Below are 20,746 nucleotides of genomic sequence, written 5' to 3'. Positions count from 1 at the left end.
GAAAATGTTCCGAGGTTGACTTGGCCGTGCAACTCTGCGAATGCGCTGAAAACCACGGACTGGAACAATGGAAAGGGTTGTAAGGTATGTGCAGTCGATCTCAGGCAAGCTGTGTTTGGGGAGAATTCTTGCCCAAAAGCTCCCACACTGAGGGTCTACTCCAGCCCTGGGTTTTTCCCAGCTCCACCCAGAAGCTGATGGCTCCTGGAAGTTGGGCCAAACTGGTGACTTGGTTGGAGATGACACTGCCTGGCTCAGCCTCAGACCACAGAGCCGTCTCTACACAGCGAGCTGGAACTGGCCACCGCTCCACCAGTGCTGAGCCCGAGTGACTTGGGGCATGTCATGTGCCTTCATTCCCATCCCCTCCTTAGGCCACAAATCCTACCACCTGCCCGGCCAAACAGAAAGCTGTCAGGAAAATAAAAATAGCTCACTTAATTCTCGATGACATAAATATAAATACAATTGTCATCATTTCAGACACAGAGAAATAATCAGAGAGGGAAGGAAGAACCCGTGAAAACTTCCGGAGGCGATTTTTAAAATGAATGTGACAGATCGCTCCTGTCCACCGCTGTCCCCTCGCCCTGTCTCTCCCAGCAGAAGGACGGGTTTACTTTCTGGAGGGGGTGAACCCGAGGCCTGGACGAGGGCACCCAACACAGAAGCAGCAGACGGTGACATCTCACGCCAAAAATAGCCTTGCGACCTGAAATTCTGCAGGAGGACCGGAGGCTCTCAGCCCCCCAAGCTTCCAGAGCTGAGCCCAGCTATCAGCAGACGATGGCCCAGGAGAAAAGCCTGAGACCCAGCCTTCCTGAGCCTCCCATGAAGCCCCAGGGAGGGAGCCCCGTGCACCGATGCCCACGCACACTTGGGCAGCGGGGGGGTGGGCCGGGGGGCACCTCCCCTTCCACAAGAACAGACACTTGGGGAAAGTCCCCATCAAGGAAGACAGGGACTGAGGCAAAGGAGTTTGAGGGGCAAGGAGGAAGCAGATGATCTGGGGAGTGGTGGAAGCCACAGAGCATCTCATCCTCCCAAGGAGGGAGCGGGCCCTGCACCTGCCCACCAAGGCCAGGCCAGGACCACAAGAGCCACATCCAGGGGAAACGGGAAATCTTGCACAGTTTAAAGTGACTCAGAAAACGTCAAAAGGAAGAGGCTGGATGAGACCTGTCTCAGGAAGGACAAAGAAAACAGGAGCTTCAGAGGCTCTGTCTGGGAGGCCTACGGCTTGAGTTAGAGTCACCTCACACAAGCCGCTCCTTCTCAGGAGCTCTGGGAATGCATCTGCTGTCTCCTAACTGCTGTGGAGTCGCGTGTCTTCTAGGAGCTGAGCAGCGCAGTCACTAAGGTTAAAACACAGGCATCGCTTCAGTGGTTAGGGGTTGAGGACACGGGTGATGAGCTGGAAGTCTGATGGCCTTCCCTGCGCCAGGTGAAGCTTCACCCGCGGCACATGGAGGGCAGACTCCACGTGGCCAGCACCTGCCACCCAGATGAGCTCTGGGGGAAGTCCAGGGTTGGCGCGTGCCGGGAGGTCCCTGTGGCTTCCACAATCCCGTGGGGCTGGCTATGACGGCCAGAGAGAGGACGTCAGCCAGACTAAAGACCAGGGAAAGGCTCCCACCGTCCCACCCAGCCTGCAGCTTCGGGGACCTCAGAGCAGCCACTCCCGTGAGAGAAACAGCAGACCCAAGAGCAAGGGCCAGAAGACGCCAGGCCGGTTTTCACGAGCGATACCTGCAGGATGCAGTTCCCATGTGGGCACTGGGCAGCTTCCTGGACTGTGGCTGAGACTGTAGTTCCCAGAGCACCTTCTCTCCTGCTTCTATAGCAAACATGGAGACAGAGAAACGCCCACCCAACTGAAGACCATGTTTCTCTGCCCCTCTTGCAACCATGAGACTATGAGCTGGTCAACGGGATACAAATGGGTCATGTCTATATGAGGAACCAAGGGCCTTCTTCACTCCTTCCCTTCCCAACGGCCAGATACTGCTGTGATGGCAGGAGCCGAGCAGCCACAGTGGGCCATAAAGGCACACTGCATAACGGAGCAACAAGCAACGTAATAGAAAAAGTCTGGTGCCTCCAGGTCATAGCTGACATTAAGATGGTCATGTGTGGCTGGGTATGGTGGCTTACATCTATAATCCCAGCACTCTGGGAGGATGAGGTTGGAGGATTGCTTGAGCCCAGGAGTTTGAAACCAGCCTGGGCAACACAGCAAGAACCCAGCTTGAAATAAAAAAATAATAAAATTAAAAAAAAAAAAAGACCGTCACGTATAAAAGAAACAAACTTGGCCCTTGTTATTTTTGACCTTTGTTGCAAAATCAAAACTATGTCCTAACTGAAAGAATCCAGGAAGAGGGTGAAAAGCCCCAGAACAGAAGCTGTGCAGGAGCCCAGAGCTGTGCAGGAGCCCAGAGCTGTGCAGGAGCCCAGAGCTGTGCAGGAGAGAGCCAGGGCTCTCAGGAGAAAGTTCCCAGGAGAAATGAAGGACAGGAATGTTGTGTTACCCAACTGCTGAGCGGAGTTCTAGAGTTGTGTCAGCGTCCAGACATCAATTCACAATAGGTACAGAGAACGCTGGACGAGTAAGAAGATAAAGAAACTGCGCTACGGGAAAGAGGCACACGTGTAAGGGGCGTGCGGCGCAGACCTGCGGCTCCGGATGAGGAGGGCAGCAGGAGAGCCAGACCCTGTCTTCTCTAACAGAAAGCCATGTGTGTCTACAACAGGGCGAAAACTCAGTGAATAGCAGCTCAGACTGTTAATCAGGATGCTTTAAAAGCCACTGCCTCTGCGAAGTGAGACCTGAGGACTTCTGTTTGAAGCCTTGCGTTACTATGGCCATTTAAAACTATGCATATTGGCTGGAGCGGTGGCTCATGCCCGTAATCCCACGGTGGTTCACGCCTGTAATCCCAGCGCTTTGGAAGGCCGAGGTGGGACGATCGCTTGAGCCTAGGAGTTCGAGATCAGCCTGGGCAACACAGTGAGATCCTGTCTCTAAAAATTGTTTAAGAAATTAGCCAGGTGTGGTGGCACACACCTATAGTCCCAACTACTTGAGAGGCTGAGGAGGGAAGATGGCTTGAGCCTGGGCAGCGGAGGCCGCAGTGGGCTATGATGGTGAATGAATGAATGAATGAATGAATGGAGAACTGTCAGCACTGGGATCTTTGGTCAGTCTCTTCATACACTGGCCTGGTTTCCCTCATCAGCGAAACTGGGGTAATGATGGTGCATAATCAGAGTTCTTGTGAGGACTGAACAAATGATTCCAAGCAACGTCATCAGACGCACACAGGGCGTGTCACACATAAGGAGCCCTCGCTAAATACTGAGGCGTGGGGGAATATGGAAACGTTTACAACAGCTTGATAAATGTAGCAGAAGCCCAAGTGGAACAGTGCAGCGGCTCACGGCAAGGGAGGTGAAGTCAGACCTGCCTGGCTGGAGCCTGGGCTGCTCGGATGCCCTGGGGGCACCTGGGCAAGTCACTGAATCTGAGCCCTGCCCTGGCCAGCCCGGCCTCTGTGTGGCCTCAGGTCTCCATGCCGTGAACATCAGTCCTGACCGGACGGCTGGCACGTAGCAAGCGGTTACTGAAAATGTGCTTCAGTTATTCTTGTTATTAGACAAGGACTGGAAGGAGAAAGGAAAACAGCCCAGGATAAGGATGGTGTTATAAGGAGGCCTCTCTCTTTTCTTTTTTTTTTTTTTTTTGAGGCAGAGTTTCGCTTTGTTGCCCAGGCTGGAGTGCAGTGGTGCAATCTCAGCTCACTGCAACCTCCGCCTCCAGGTCCAAGCGATTCTCCTGCCTCAGCCTCCCGAGTAGCTGGGATTACAGGTGCCCACCACCATGCCCGGCTAATTTTTGTATTTTTAGTAGAGACGGGGTTTCACCATGTTGGCCAGGCTGGTCTTGAACTCCTGACCTCAGGTGATGCACCCGCTTTGGCCTCCCAAAGTGCTGGGATTACAGGCGTGAGCCACTGTGCCCGGCCGCCTCTCTCTTTTCAAAAGGTTCTTTAAATGTTGCTACCATGTCCTTGAAGAAATGAAAGACTCAAGAATGGGAGGCAAAAGCTGTTATATACTCCATAACAGGTACTTTTCGAATTTTGCAGGCTGCAACGTGTCTTTAGGATACCTGATAAAGTATTAAACCTGGCTCGCCTGGTTCTGTTAAGTGGTTTGGCTCTGAGGCAGGGGGAAAACGTCCCGCAGGGCCCAGGCCCCCAAGAGTCTCAAGGGAAGGCCGGGGAACAGCAGAGCTTGACTTGCAGGGATGCTCACCCACCACCTCGGGGGCCCCTCACCACCCCCTACCAGCAAGTTCTCTGTGCAGGGACAGGAAGTCAGGTGACGGTCCCAGGGTGGGCCACGTCAGATAAGGCCTGAAACTGGAATGCCGGAGGCCCTGCAGTGTTTGCTTAAACTCCTCCGAGAAATAAGACTGTTCAGCAAATGGTTTTGATTCTTTGTAGAGACAGGGTCTTGTTATGTTGCCCAGGCTAGTCTCCAACTCCTGGCCTCAAGGGATCCTCCTGCCTCGGCCTCCCAAAGTGCTGGGATTACAGGAGTGAGCCACCGCGCCCATCCTCAGGAAATGGTTTTGAAAGAAACGTTAACATATAAAATCCCCAAATCAGAGAATTCTGACAACCTTAAATTTTTTAACCTAAAATACTGTCTTTCTATTAAAAATGGAAGGCATTTATTTATGACAACCCCAAAACGAACACAGGTGGCTGCAGCCATAGGCGCCTCTCTATTGCAGAGACCACGTCTTTGCCAGCGTGCTAAGAGCAGTGCAAGGCAGTGAAGGGACACAGGTTACAGAAGAACCCGCAGCAAGGACGTCTCAAGTGTGGCGGCTTTGGAATATAAGGCACAAACTTGAAGGCGGGGCAGGGGCTGGGTCGGCAAGGTCCCTGACAGCAACACAAACGTCCAGCCCCTCCCCGACAGACACGGAACCAGCACTGGTGCCTGCAAACCACGCCCTCTCCACTGGGCCTGCGTCCCTCCTCCAGGAACCAGAGCTGCCACCGTGACTCCACTTTTGGTCCATGCCGCAGCCTTGTTCTCCTGAACCCCACGGCTGACAGCGGTGGCAAGCTGGGTAGCAGGGTGGTCAGGGACACAGCTCTGTGCCTGCCCATCACTCACCCTGGCCGAGTGTACTCGGCTCTGGGCCCTCCGTTCTCGCAGTGACAACAATGTGGGGGTGTGCGTGGGGTGTGTGAATTAAAACACGGTAGCAGTTTTAGTGTTTGTAAGTTCTTATGTGTTCATAGGGCCTAATTTTTTTAAATAGGGAGAATGCATCTATTTTTGTAATCAGGCAAATAAGCACGTCCTATTTGGAAAAAGAAAAGACAGCGAGATACTCAAGCCCATATGCTGAGTTGGTGACACGCGGTGAAAACCGCAGACAACGGTCTGACCGAAGCCGGGCTTTCTTTTTCCTTTTCTTTTTTTTATTTAAATTTTTTCGACAGAGTCTCGCTCTGTCGCCCAGGCTGGAGGGCAGTGGCTGGATCTCAGCTCATTGCAAACTCCGCCTTCCGGGTTCAAGTGATTCGCCTGCCTCGGCCTCCCGAGTAGCTGGGATTACTGGTACCCACTACCAGGCCTGGCTAGTTTTTGTATTGTTAGTATAGACGGGGTTTCACCATGTTGGCCAGGCTGGTCTCAAACTCCTGAGCTCAGGTGATCCACCTGCCTCGGCCTCCCAAAGTGCTGGGATTACAGGCGTGAGCTGCCGCACCCGGCCAGGGTTTCTTTTTGAAGCTGAAGTCTCCGTCTCTGTCTCAGGAAGACCCTGGAGGAAGGTGGCGAGAGACCTCACTGAATTAGGATGGAGCCCCACAGAGGCGGCCAAGCACAGCCATGGCCACCGACCCTCCCTGGGGCTCAGGTGTGTGTCCTGCCGGGTGGGGCTCCCGGGGCCCGGCAGTCCTGAGCACCCCATGGCAGCACGGGCGAGGACGGCACCCTCGGTGTTCACAGCTCCTTCAAAATCCCCCCACCTTCCCTTCGCGGAAGGAACGCTCATCGGTAGGTGACTGCTTCCCAATCCCGCCATGGGGACCCGCGGTGACTCCCACAGCTTTACTCTGCAGAGTCTAAGGGACCCCCAGATGACTGACACGGCCAAACGACGGTGGCCCCAGCGATCTGCATTTCTAGCAGACGTTCCACTCCCCAGACAACCCTGCCTGGCCCAGGAGAAAGCCACTGCCCGCTGCTCCCGAAGAGGATCCTGAGGATCGGAGAGTAGGCTCCGAAACGACCTCCTCTCCCCACCATGCTGTGTGGCTTAAACAGACATAAAAAGACCGCGTAAAGATGGACTGGGCTCTTTAAGACAGTGGACACAGACACAGTGTTCTGCAACCCTCTGGGGCTGACCCGGGCAGAGCTTGCTCGCGACGAGCAGTTCAGGTTATCTTTCATCTTCTGTCTCTACGCTGATTTAAGAAAATGCTTCTGGGAAGTCAAAATGGCTTAATCTGCAGATCTCAAAATGCTGTCCACAGTAATTCCACGTAGTCATTATTCACTGGCCACCTGACTGATACCAAGTACCAGACGCTGGTTTATCTGCATAGACTTTGCGTCCTCTAAGACTGCTCCCCAGGGTCCCCTTCTCTATCTAGGCAGCCTTCCTTGAATTCCCTGGCTCACTCTCATGCCCGACTTAAGAAGAATACGTTTTCTTTTCTTTCTTTCTTTTTTTTTTTCAAAAAGAGACGTGGTCTCACTATGTTGCCCAGGCTGGCCTCAAATTCCTGGCCTCAAGTGATCCTCCTGCCACAGCCTCCCAAAGTGCTAGAAGTATAGGCTTGCACCACCACGCCTAGCTGGTAGCAGGTTCCTGGAGGAGGAGTCCTATCTGCTGCTGGTCTGTTCTCCCCACAGCACGTGGCTCCCACAGGGCAGAGGGTCAGTACACACACAGCACGTGCACTTTAGTGCACACGAGGAAGAGTTCATAACCATGCAGTTCTCTCAGGAATGTGGAGTCTCCCAGGAGGTAAATGCATATAAACAAGTTTATATGTGAGGTGGAATGAGCTTAATGCTCAACAGCGGCACAGCCGCAGCCGGATAACCCCGAGGACTGAGGGTTAAAATCTGGGTGCTCTTTGGAAATTCCAAAAACCACAGAGAAATGATTAGACTTTTCTGATCCTGGATTAACCTTGAAAGGACAGCAACAATACCGCCTTTGCTGTGTTAGGATCGATGATCCAAAGAATCAGAGAACGTTTGGCAGGCAAGAAAGAGTCGTGTCACATCTCCACTGGAGGCGGGGGGCTGCCAACAGAACTGCTCCAAACAGAAGCTTGTGAGCCGGTCCCGGCTGCCATCCAGGGCCAGGGCAGTCCCCTGGTTGCTGTCCCGGGGGCCCAGCTGCCTGAGGTCAGTGCCACTAAACATGGCTGGGGAAGGGCCCCTGGAAATATCTGTGCAGTGATCGGTATCTGTCTATACCAATGCCAGTCCAATCGGCAAACACACGCCACCGACTGTCTCCATTTTACAGGCCGCTTTTCCTCCCCTCCCGAAGGACGGGTGTCCAAGCACCAACGTGAAGACGACGGACAGACCCAGGAGAGGTTCAGGCGTGGCCACAGGAGAGGTTCTCTGGCAAACAAGTTATAATCTCGTTTACTCTGGTAAAGTGTTTCCTCCGTGCGCGGGTTCCCACCCAGGAGCGAGCACTCTGATGTGACATCGAGGAGTGACAGGCAGGTGGGACAGGGCCCAGTCTGCCGCAGGGATGGACAGCAGGCCGCCCTCAGCACTGAAGCCTAAATGGAGAAACACCGCGCTTTAGAACAACCTGCAAAATCAGGCCGGGCGCCGTGGCTCAAGCCTGTAATCCCAGTACTTTGGGAGGCCAAGGCAGGAGGATCACCTGAGGTCAGGAGTTCAAGACCAGCCTGGCCAACATGGTGAAACGGGTCTCTACTAAATATATAAAAACTAGCTGGGCGTGGTGCTGCACGCCTGTAATCCCAGCTACTCCAGAGGCTGAGGCACAAGAATCACTTGAACCCGGGAGGCGAAGGTTGAAGTGAGCTGAGATCACACCATCACACTCCAGCCTGGGTAACAGAGTAAGACGCCCTTGCCAAAAAAAAAAATAAATAAAATTTAAAAATAAAGTAAAAGAATAACCTGCAAACCTTAACATGAAATTCTATAATAATAATAGGCTGGGAGCAGTGGCTCATGCCTGTAATCCCAACACTTTGAGAGGCCAAAGTGGGAGGATCACTTGAGGCCAGGAGGGCAAAACCAGCCTGGGCAATAGAGTGAGACCCCATCTCAACAAAAAATAAAAATAAAAAAATTAGCCTGGCATAGTGGTGCATGCCTCTAGCCCCAGCTACTCCAGGAGACTGAGGCAGGAGGATCACTTGAGCCCAGGAATTCAAGGCTGCAATGAGTTATGATTGTGCCACTGCACTCCAACCTGAGTGACAGAGCAAGACCCCGTTTGTAAGAAAAAAATTAAAATTAGTAGTTGACAACTAATATCTGCTATTATTATATATACCAGGTACTGTGTGCTAAGCACATTAAGTAAATTAACTCACCAAAATATCCCACTTCTCTGAACACTCTGGTGATGTATGAATACACAGAGTTTGAGGGAAAGTGCCTGTGTTGTCATTTCCCCCTATGAATAGAGTGGGCGAAAAGAGAAGACTTGAGGGCAAAGCAGCTGCCGCCCTGCAAAGGGGAGAAGAAACAAGAGCGACATGACAGGCGTGAGCTCCCGCTGTCTGTCTTCTGGACTCAGGCACCTCCAAGGCCCAGGCACTGTTTTTTTTTTTTTTTTGAGACGGAGTCTCGCTCTGTCGTCCAGGCTGGAGTGCAATGTCACAATCTTGGCTCACTGCAACCTCCACCTCTCGGGTTCAAGCGATTCTCCTGCCTCAGCCTCCTGAGTAGCTGAGACTACAGGCACGTGCCACTGTGCCCGGCTAACTTTTTTGTATTTTTAGTAGAGACAAGGTTTCATCATGTTGGTCAGGCTGGTCTCGAACTCCTGACTTCAAATGATCTGCCAGGCCCAGTTTTGCTAAAGCTGGTGGAGGAAACGCTTTCAGAAGCAGAGGGCAGAGTCCAGGAGGGGCCTGCCAGGAAGGTGATCGCCGTCCTGCCGCGGCCAGCTCCAACAGACGGTTTGCAGCACACGTCTCGTGCTTCCTAAGTAAAAGCATTCGTTGGCCAAGAACAAGAACGTTCTAGTGAAACACACGGAAGCCTCCTGTCCCTCACTGCATAGACATTCCTATCCAAATTCAAAGTTATTTATTTTAAGACTTTCCCTTTAGATACCATCCTTGAAGACAACGGCAAAGCTCAAGAGAGCCCACAAATGCAGACCCCAATCACACCCCAACAGAGAGCAAAAGGTCTTCGCTGCTTAAAAAAAAAAAAAAGTTCTGTTTGTTGAAAGAAAACAGGGACAGTGTCTAAATGGCTTGACAAATCACTTCCTTGCTTCAGCCACTGAAGCCGAGCTCAGCTCACCTTCCTAATATGGGGAATCCCACCAGGCCCAAACCCACACCCCCGCCAGCCAGAAGCCCCAGCCCACCCCCAGCACATGTGCCCCTGGCTCCCTACCCCTCTGAGCGCGGGCACCTTGCCTGGATCCCAGCCTGTTGCCCTGAAGAACTGAAAGCTACGGGGCAGCCCAGCCCGGGCAGCCACGGCAGTTGACGGAGATTGAGAAATCACATGTAAGTGGCATCGCCACCCACTGGGCCAGTCGGCAGCCTGGGTGTGTCCACTGCCGAGCAGTAGAGCTCCCGTCCTCCCAACACAGCCACACGCCCAGAGCATGGGCGAGGCCCGGAGAGTCCGTTCACACAGACTGGCCGGAGGGGCCCAGCCGCGCAAAGGCAGTGAGGTCCTTGCTTCTCACTCCTGCGGAGCGAAAGAGAAAGCGGACATCTGGCCCCGGGCCTCTGCCTCTGGGCAGGAGGCCGTGTCCCCCTGGCTGGCTGGGCTCCTGAGACAACAACTAAGCCCGGTTTCACTTTGGGCAACAGCAGTGAAAAAAAATCCGATGACATCACCCCCACCGCTTTCTGAACAAAAGCAGCGCCCCCGGTCAGACCAAGGGACTGGGCTCTGTGCTCGCTGCATTTCCCGGAGCCGATGGCGTCGGTGCTCCAAGGGGCGTTCTGGCCACTTGGGCCAAAGCCTGGGCACTGCTATTCTCAAGAGGCAGCTCCGATCTACCCCCGCGACCCTAACTTGCAGTGAAATGAAACAAATTCAGAGAGAGAACACGCGCCTGCAGGAACTGCGAGCGAGCACAGCACAGTGGGGTTTAGGGCAAGGTGGGCGCGGAGGACGCTGGGGGTGGCGGGTGCACCGCGCTTGGATGGGCTCAGGGGAGCTCCTGCTGGGGACAGAGGGCAGCAGGCAGGGTTAGGAGGGCGGGGCTCCCCCCAAACCCACTTCTCCTCTCCCTGTCCCCACTATTTTTCTGTGTGGCCACGCACTCAGCTAAAAGATGACTTTCCTGCTCCCCTTGCAGCTGGGGGCCAGCAATGCAAAGTGGGTGTGGTCTACGGCACAGCCCTCGTGGGAGTCTCTGAAGAGGTGGGCAGAGAGCTACCCAGAGGATCACCGCCCACCATCCCTCCCTCCTCTCTCCCCTCTGGAATGGAAACATAATGACCGGGGCACTGGCAACCATGCTGAACACTGAGGCCACCTTGAGCACTGAGACAGAAGCTTCACAGACCAGTGGAAGCAGCCTGGCTGTCTGCTGAGCCCAGAGCCCTGGCCTGGACCACAGTCTAGGATGGGGGCCGTGGAGCCACGCAGCGCACACACACACACACACAACGAGGCACAGACCCCTGATTCACACATTTGGACAAAATAGAAATGCTTGGCTTCAGAGAGAAATTAAGTCAGAGCTCCCCAACCAAAGAAAAAGCGAACTCTGGGCCAGGCACAGCGGCTCACGCTTGTAATCCCAGCACTTTGGGAGGCCAAGACACGCAGATCACTTGAGAACAGGAGTTCGAGACCAACCTGGCCAACATGGTGAAATCCGTCTCTACAAAAAAATACATAAATTAGCCGGGCGTGGTGGTGGGTGCCTGTAATCCCAGCTACCCGAGAGGTTGAGGCAGGAGAATCGCCGGAACCCGGGAGGCGGAGGTTGCAGTGAGCCGAGATTGCACCACTGCACTCCAGCCTGGGTGACAGAGGAAGACTCCATCACAAAAAGAAAAAAACAACAACAACAACCCCCAAAACACAAACTCTGGATGTGCACAGAATCCCAGCTGGGAGCACAGAGGTCTTGGGCGCTGCCTGGTGCGCAGCCATTCAGAGCACCAAGAGCTGCTATGGCAAGGTCATTACCATGTTCACTCACACAACTTAATAATCCAAAGTACCAAAAGCCCTCGAAAAAGTAGGCAGCAGAAGACGCAGGGTCATTTAAGGTTTTAAAAATCGAATGGGCTGAGCACAGAGGCGCACGCCTGTAATCCCAGCACTTTGGGAAGCTGAGGTAGGAGGATCGCTTGAGCCTAGGAGGTCGAGACCGGCCTGGGCAACATAGTGAGACCCCCATCTTTACCAAAAATACAAAGAAGTCAGCCAGGTGTGGTGGTGCACACTGGTAGTCTCAGCTATTTGGGAGGCTGAGGCGGGAGGATTGCTTGAGCCCAGGAGGTTGAGGCTGCAGTGAGCTACGATTGCACCACTGCACTCCAGCCTGGGAGACAGAGCAAGACCCTATCTCAAATAAACAAATATTGGTAGTAACGGTTTTGAGAGAAAGGAAAAGCTTCCTGCACTGCTGCAAGTCTCCACGCTCGGTCCTGTGCCGTGTTGATTGTACCACAGCAAGGAGGGACCTGTGTTTGTAGAGGCACCGTGGGCTGACGGGATGGACAGGCCCGAGAGGCGACAGGAAGGCTCGGGGCTGCATTTGCTATTTTTAGTCTGCAACATTATTCAGCTGAGCAAGATTATTCCAAGATGGTCCCTGAAGGAAGAATGCAAATTTAGTCAGCTGGGAACGTCCAAAAAAAAAACCCCACAGAAAACACAAACAACTTTGAGAAGACAAATTAAGCCAATGTTTTCAGGCAGTATTTACCAACAAGCTCTTTTGCTATATTTGTCACTCTGGAGTCGGGCAGCAGCCACATCCTTCAGGGTCCAGGCCCACTTGCTCGGTGCAGAGCCGGGGGACGTGCAACGTGCAAGCCGCCCTGGGTGTCCACCCACCCTATGGGTGACCGCGAGCAGGCGCCCTGCACCCAGTGCTTTGAAGCTTGCTCCGCTCACAGCCACGGCGTTGGAGTGAGCACGGTGCCGTTACCATCATCGTCAACAGGCTTGGGAAGACGGGTTTTTGTTCGGGATCACAAGCTGATACAGGTTGTGTGGTGATCTGAACCCAGCGCTGCCTCTTGTCTGGATCTCAGGTCTGAGGGTGCCTGCGTCGGCCACCTGCTCCTGGGGGTTCTTCCTACAATGACTGCCCTGCCTCTGACCACACCCTCTTCCATCAACAGCTCTGCCCACAGGCACCTCACCTGGATGCCAATTCTGCGGGAACCGGAGCCCAAACGAGAGAGGGATGGAGAACGTGTACAGACACAGCAGAGGGCTGTGGAGGCCTGTGGCCAAGGCAGCAGCAAAGGAACGGAATCCCTCAAAGCCAAAAGCCATGCTGGGCGGTTGACTCTCCCCAGATGTGCACCCGAGCATCTGAGGTGGGTCTCCTACAACTTCCTCGTTTCACCCAAGGAAAATCCCGTTTCTCAGAAAACACTAGAGACAGCACATGAATGTGCATGAGTGTGCGCCTGACGTGCATGTGTGCCCGTTGTATACGAGTGTGCCCGTGCTGCACGCAGGTGTGCGGTTAACAGGCACGAGTGTACCCGTCCCAGCACGCTGGCACCGGGCTGAGGCCACTGGTGCTGAGCAGTGCACTGCCCTGCCGTGTATGTCCGGCACCGCTGCCACTTGGCCACGGGACCTCCTCTGGCCAGGATCTCAGGGAAGGCCTCTTCACAGGAGAATGGTTTCTAAGCCTAGGAAATACGAACGACCAAAGTACATAAGAGGCAACAATGGGAATCTGGGTAAAACCTTAGAGAGTTTCTAGAACAACAGATTTTGGAATCTGAGGCAGGGACGCTCGGGAAAGGCAGAGAATGCAAAGTCAGCTTGCACGGTGCTGGCATTTATTTCCAGGCGGCCGTGGACATGAAATCCAGCATCTGCTGAGACACAGACACCTCCTGCCCCGCCATCTTCTGAATCAGGGCAGGATGTGACCAAGAGCCCAAGGCTCCACCAAAGTCCCCTCCTCAAGCACGTCCCGCCCACAGGCAGGAGGCTGCTGGGATGGGTGGAGGGTATGGGATGCAGCGGGGTCACCAGTCTCACCCCGGCTGCCTCCTCTGGGAGAAAGTAACACGGCTGTGCGCGTCCCCGTTACTCCTGCACGAGAAAGGGATGCATTTACATTTGAGAAATCTAATTTGGAAAAACAAAACTCAAATATTAAAATGAAAACAGGCCGGGCGTGGTGGCTCACGCCTGTAATCTCAGCACTTTGGGAGGCCGAGGCAGGAGGATCACATGAGGTCAGGAGTTCAAGACCAGCCTGGTCAATACAGTGAAACTCTGTCTATACTAAAAATGCAAGAATTAGCTGGGCGTGGTGTCTCACGCCTGTAATCCCAGCTGCTTGGGAGGCTGAGGCAGAAGAACTGCTTGAATCCAGGAGGGAGAGGTTGCAGTGAGCCAAGATCACACCACTGCACTCCAGCCTGGGTGACACAACAAGACTCTGACTCAAAAAAAAAAAAAAAGAAAAAAAAGAAAAAGAAAAGAGAAAAGTCCTTCTTAGGCTGCCATCTATGAGCTCTTATCATTGGAGAGCTGGAATTATTCTTATTCTCAAAGTTTCAGAAAAAGTTCTTTCTGAAGTTAACTGACAGCCGACGCCTGGAGATTAGAATTCAAGGCATTTTACTGAGCCACTGTCACCTGCAGGAAACAGGCTGGAGGTCGCAGGGAATGGTCGCTTCTCACCAAGGTAATCAGAAGGTTGCACCATTGTGGGCTGCAGCGACACAGGGCTAGGCCGGCAGCTCAAGGCTGGGGAGCTCCGGGGGGTTCCCAAGGCCCCTGTGCACTGCCACACACAGGCAAAGCCCCCACGATGTCCAGGATCCAAGCTCCAGTCTGAGCTGCTGCACTGAGCCAAGCGTGCAGACTCAACGGAGAACCTCCTCCAGGGCCCTGATGCGCAGAGGGAGGCTGCTGACTCGGGAAAGCACTTACGGCAACAGTGACAGAGTAAAGCAAGAAAGGGACGGGGCACGGAGGGCCCGTGCAGAGAAAACTACAAAACTTAACTGAAAGACAAAAAAGACCTAGGTAAAAAGCTAAATTTGGGAGGCCGAGGTGGGCGGATCACATAAGGTCAGGAGTTCGAGACCAGCCTGACTAACACGTGTGTTGAGTTTTTTCTTTCTTTTATGGATCCCCGTCTATACTAAAAACACAAAAATTAAGTGGGCGTGGTGATGCATGTCTCTAATTCCAGCTGCTCAGGAGGCTGAGGCAGGAGAATCGCTTGAACCCAGGAGGTAGAGGTTGCAGTGAGCCAAGATCGCGCCATTGCACCGAGATCGCGCCATTGCACTCCACCCTGGGCAACAGAGACTCTGTCTCAAAAAAAAAAAAAAGCAAAAAGCTAGGCACGCAGCATACAAAGCCAGTTTCCAACAGGTCTGCCTAATTCTCAGGAAGCATCTGCCTGCTCGGGAGAGATGGGGCTGAGGCTGGAGTCTCCCCGGCCTGGCTCTGACAGCATCGAAGTTGGCCACAGGCTGCCCATCCCCACTGAGGCACAGGGGAAATTTTACATCTAAAAAGTACAGCAGCTGAAATGAAACCTCAATGAATGGGCTCACACAGAATGAAAAAGCCATAGGAAAGAAATCAGTGAGCTTGAAGCTGAAACAGTAAAGATTACCCAACCTGAACAACAGAGAAAAAGAGGCTGAAAATCAAATCTTAACAGTCTCAGGGACACACTAGACCATACATAACAAAAGCTCTCCCATGCATGTCACTGAATCCCAGAAGAAGAACAGAAAGCAGATGAGGCAAAAAACCCTCAAAGAAATAATGGCTGAAAAATGTACAGATTTGGCCAGAATGATAAACCTACAGACTGAAGATGAGTGAGCCCCGTGCAGGATGAACGCGAAGAAACTCAACCAGGCTTCTGAAAACCAGAAACAAGGCAGCCAGGGAGAAACCAATGAGGGAAAAACTATTCACATTTCAAAAAATCCTTCAGGACCTGGGGCTTGGTGAAGAGTTCTTAGCCATGACACCAAAAACAGGATCTATAAAAGAAAAAAAAAAAACTCAACACATCGGACGTCATCAAAACGTAAAGTTCTGGATGGGCGCAGGTGTCCAATGAGAGGATAAAGAGGTCACAAGCTGGGAGAAGAGACTCCTATCTAGAATACAGGAAAAACTCAAAATTCAGTATAAAAACCAAACAATTCAATTAGAACGAGGACAAAACACACGAGGAGGTATTTCACTGAAGAGGCTCTGCAGATGGTAAATAAGCACATGAAGAGATGTTCAATGCAGGCCGGGCGCGGTGGCTCAAACCTGTAATCCCAGCACCTTGAGAGGCCAAAGCGGGCAGATCACCTGAGGTCAGGAGTTCGAGACCAGCCTGGCCAACATGGTGAAACCCCATCTCTACTAAAAATACAAAAATTAGATGGGCATCGTGGCGTGTGCCTGTAGTCCCAACTACTCAGGAAGCTGAGGCAGGAGAATTGCTTGAACCCAGGAGGCAAAGGTTGCAGTGAGGCAAGGTCTCGCCACTGCACTCCAGCCTGGGTGATGGAGTGAGATTCTGTCAAAAAAAAAATGTGCAGTGTAGTTAGCTATTAGGGAAACACAAAGCTAAGACAGCTACCTACTCCCTAGGCACCGTGGCTCACACCTGTAATCCCAGCACGTTGGGAGGCAGAGGCGGGAGGATCATTTGAGGCTGAGTTTGCAACCAGCCTGGACAACACAGCAAGACCTCATCTCTATTAAAAGAATCTTTTTTTAAAATTAGCCAGGCATAGTGGTGCACGCTTGTAGTCCCAGCTACTCGGGAGGCTGAGTCAGGAGGAACACTTGAGCCCAGGAGTTCAAGGCGGCAGTGAGCCATGATTGTGCCATCGCACTCCAGCCGGGCAACAGAGTGAGACCCTGTCTCAAAAACAAACAAACAAAACAAACAAACAAAACAAAAAAAACAAGGTTGGCTGTGGTGGCTCATGCCTGTAATCCCAGCACTTTGGGAGGCCAAGGTGGGTGGATCACCTGAGGTTCGAGTTCGAGATCAGACTGACCAACATGGTGAAACCCCGTCTCTACTAAAAATACAAAATTAGCCGGGCGTGGTGGTGGGTCCCTCTAATCCTAACTACTCGGGAGGCTGAGGCAGGAGAATCGCTTGAACCCCGGAGGCGGAGGCTGTGGGGAACCGAGATTGTGCCACTGCACTCCAGCCTGGGTGACAAGAGTGAAACTCCGTCTCAAACAAACAAACAAAAAAACAAAAGCTACATACCTATCAGAATGGCTAAAATTAAAACAAATACAGCAAATGCTGGTGAGGCTGCAGAGACACTGGGCTTCTCATACATGGGTGGAAGGAAGGTAAAATATGGCAGCCACTCTGAAAGCGAGGTCGGCAGTTTCTTTAAAAACAAAACCTATGCCAAGGACAGGCCTTAGCCACTGCACTCCCAGGTACTCACCCTGACAAGCGAAACCTAGGTCCGCTCAAAACCTAAACATGGTTGCTCATAGCAGCTATTGTATTTGTAGTAGGTCGAAAAATGGAAAAACTAATGTACTTCAGTAGACAGGGGGTCAAACAAACAGGGGAACCTCCACCCAGTGGCATCTCAGCAATAAAAAGGAATCCACTCCTGAGGCCCACAACTCAGAAAAGACGGCCCTGAGCTGCGGACGAGCCCGCTTCTGAAACCTTCTCATAACGACAGGCCTGCAGCCATGGAGACGCATTTACTGGTTGCCAGGGTTACAATGGCTGCGTGACCGCCACGGTGGGGATGGCTCTGCGTGGTGACCGAGGTGGCGGTCACGCAGAGCCACACGGGATGAGATGACGGAACCACACACAGCGCACCGATGCCAACTTCCCGGTTGTGATGCTGATGGACGCGTCGGAGGAGGCTGGTGGGCTGTGCAGGGACCTCTGCAACACGTCTGCTGCTCCTTGTGAATCTGTGATTGTTTCCAAATGGAAAGTGTGTCCATGGAGCTGGTGGGAACACGGGCAACAGGGCCCCCAGAGGTAGCGACCCCCACTTTCCTTTCCTTCAACACTGAAATGGCACACAGGGGGAGTAAAAAAACATAAACCAGGGTCTGTGGACATTTATCAGGAAGAAAACGTGACGAGGCAAAAATGCTTAATATTCTCCCACTTTTACAATAGAAAACCATCACCCAATCTGAGACCAGAGCCCAAAGACGCGGGCAACACACGGCGGTGGTCGGTCTTCACCTGGAGCATGGACTAGTGTGTTTGTAACTAAACATACACGGTGCAGCAAAGCTTCAGAAGAAACAGCATTTAGAGGCAGGGTTCAAGCGCCTCCTCGTGCAGATGAAGCTGCAATGCTCAGAGAGACAAGGAGGCCACCAGGACCAGGCGGGCAGTGAGGTCAGGTGCAGGGAAGGGCCCTGCCTCTGGGGCTAGGGTGGAGTACCTCCCGTCACGCGCTTCACAGACACTTGCCTTACAGCTACGCAGCCCAGACACTTGCTTCCCAGCCATGCACCTCCCGCCACTGCCTCCCAGCCACGTGCCTCCCAGCCAGGCACCTCCCAGCCATACGCCCCCCAGCCACATGCCTCCCAGCCACACACCTCCCAGTCATGCACCTCCCACCACCACCTTCCATCCACACACCTCCCGCTACCACCTTCCAGCTTTATGCCTCCTGCCACCATCTTCCAGCCACATGCCTCCCAGCCACACACCTCCCCAGTCACGCACCTCCCGCCACCACCTTCCATCCACACGCCTCCTGCTACCACCTTCCAGCCATATGCCTCCCGCCACCACCTTCCAGCCATATGCCTCCCGCCACCACCTTCCAGCCACATGCCTCTCGCCACACACCTCCCAGTCATGCACCTCCCACCATCACCTTCCATCCACAGGCCTCCCGCTACCACCTTCCAGCCATATGCCTCCCAGCCACACACCTCCCAGTCATGCACCTCCCACCATCACCTTCCATCCACACGCCTCCCGCTACCACCTTCCAGCCATATGCCTTCCCAGCCACGCACCTCCCAACCACGTGCCTCCCGCCACCACATTCCAGTCACACGCCTCCCAGCCACCTCCCAGCCACGTGCCTCCCAGCCACACGCCTCCCACCACTACCTTCCAGCCACGCGCCTCCCAGCCACCACCTCTCAGCCACACGCCTCCCAGCCATGCGCCTCCCACCACGTACAACTTGCCCTTCACCTGGGGATGTGCTGCACATACAAGCCAGACACAAACCAACCAATTTTAATCTCTATTAAGATAAAGAAAAATCAAGCAATCAGCTTAAAATAGTTCATAAAATGAAAACTTGTAGACATCTGTTTTGTGACGCCTATGTAAGCCAGCTCCAAACCAGTAAAATGGAGACACCCACAGCCCCTCTCACACAGCTTCCAAGGAGCACCTCCACCCGGAACCTGCTGTGCCCTCACTGGCCTCTGTACTCACCCGCTTCCAAGAGCAGCACTGGGTCTTGAGAAGGACCCAGGCTCAGGCTCTGGCCCTGCCCGTGGCCACAGCGGGCCACAGTGACATGTCTGGGGCCCCTCCCACTGTACTGGCTTTTTGGAGGTGGCCCATTCTGCTGGTTTGTATTTCTTTTCTCTTTTTTTTTTTTGGACACAGGGCCTTGCTGTGTCACGCAGGCTAGAGAGCAGTGGTGCCATCATAGCTTATGGCAGCCCTGAACTCCCAGGCTCAAGTGATCCTCCTGCCTTAGCCTCCCAAGTAGTTGGGGCTATGGGTGCATGCCACCACATCCAGCTGACCACAACAAAATTTTTTTTTGTAGAAACAGGGTCTTGCTATGTTACCCAGGCTGGTCTTGAACTCCTGGCTTCAAGTGAACCTTCACCTTGAAGTCTGTATTTCTTTCTTTCTTTTTTTTTTTTTGTAGATAGGGTCTTGTTCTGTTGCACATGTTGCACAGGCTGGAGTGCAGAGGCGCAATCTCAACTCACTGCAGCCTCTGCCTTCTGGATTCAAGCAATTCTCCTGCCTCAGCCTCCCAAGTAGCTGGGATTTCAGGCACCCACCACCATGCCTAATTTGTAGAGACAGGGTTTCATCATATTGGCCAAACTGGTCTTGAACTCCTTACCTCAAGTGATCTGCCCACCTTGGCCTCCCAAAGTGCTGGGATTACAGGCGTGAACCACTGTGCCTGACTGAGGTCTGCATTTTTGATCCTTTAAGCACAGACAGCAGATATTGGTGGCCAATGTTGAAGTTCAGCAACGGCCATCCTGTGACCAGTGGCTGGAAGGATTGTCTTGTGAGTTTTGCTTTTCCTACATTTCTTTAAATATTCAAAGAGCCGGCTGTGGATGGGAGTGCTCTTTGGTGGATTCGCTGTGAGGGAACCTCAGGGTGCCCGGAGCTGGCTTGGCCAATGACAACCAATCTAACAGCGTGCACTACAGACTGACTTGGCAAGCCCTGGTTCCTGCCAGTCAGTCACAGCAGGGAACAAAAGGGATGGCCGCAAGAACTCGCAAAGTTCCATATTTCACAACACCAGAGCATTTCAAAATATCCTATTCATTCATTCTAAACTTGGCTCTGCTTAAGTGGAAAGCTGACTGCTGATAGATGAAGAGCTTCTCAGAGCTCGGGCATTCCAGCTCCTACCGCCGGCCAGCGGGGCCCGAGTTCCAGCCAACCCCCTAGAAGGAGGGAGGCAGGGCAAGGATGGGTGCACAGACGATCTGGACCACCATGCGATCCCATTCCTGTACACGGGCCGCCCACAGCTGAGCCCCCTGAACACTTGGGCTTGATCCTATCGGCTTCACTCTGAGACACACTTTGCCAGCAAACTGAAGCCATGACTTACGATCTCTCCTTGAAACAAAACACCATGCACCGTATCACAATTTCGCCATGCCCGATATCATCACAGTTCCACCGTGCCCCGTATCGCCACAGCTCCACCGTGCCCCGTATCGCCACAGCTCCACCGTGCCCCGTATCGCCACAGCTCCACCGTGCCCCGTATCGCCACAGCTCCACCGTGCCCCGTATCGCCACAGCTCCACCGTGCCCCGTATCGCCACAGCTCCACCGTGCCCCGTATCGCCACAGCTCCACCGTGCCCCGTATCGCCACAGCTCCACCGTGCCCCGTATCGCCACAGCTCCACCGTGCCCCGTATCGCCACAGCTCCACCGTGCCCAGTATCGCCACAGCTCCACCGTGCCCCGTATCGTCACAGTTCCACCGTGCCCCGTATCACAATTCCACCGTGCACTATATCACAATTCCAGCTGCACTGGCTTTGAATATTTTCTG

At 53.3% G+C, this 20,746-nt stretch overlaps 1 protein-coding gene across 1 annotated transcript in view; it reads right to left on the bottom strand.

Annotated features, from left to right (window-relative positions):
- Positions 1–20,746, bottom strand: part of FOXK1 (forkhead box K1) — an 89,146-nt gene that overhangs the window by 35,674 nt on the left and 32,726 nt on the right. The window lies entirely within an intron of this gene.

Source organism: Pan paniscus, chromosome 6 (assembly GCF_029289425.2).
Source record: "Pan paniscus chromosome 6, NHGRI_mPanPan1-v2.0_pri, whole genome shotgun sequence".
NCBI lineage: Eukaryota > Metazoa > Chordata > Mammalia > Primates > Hominidae > Pan > Pan paniscus.
This window is presented reverse-complemented; position numbering and strand designations above follow the sequence as displayed.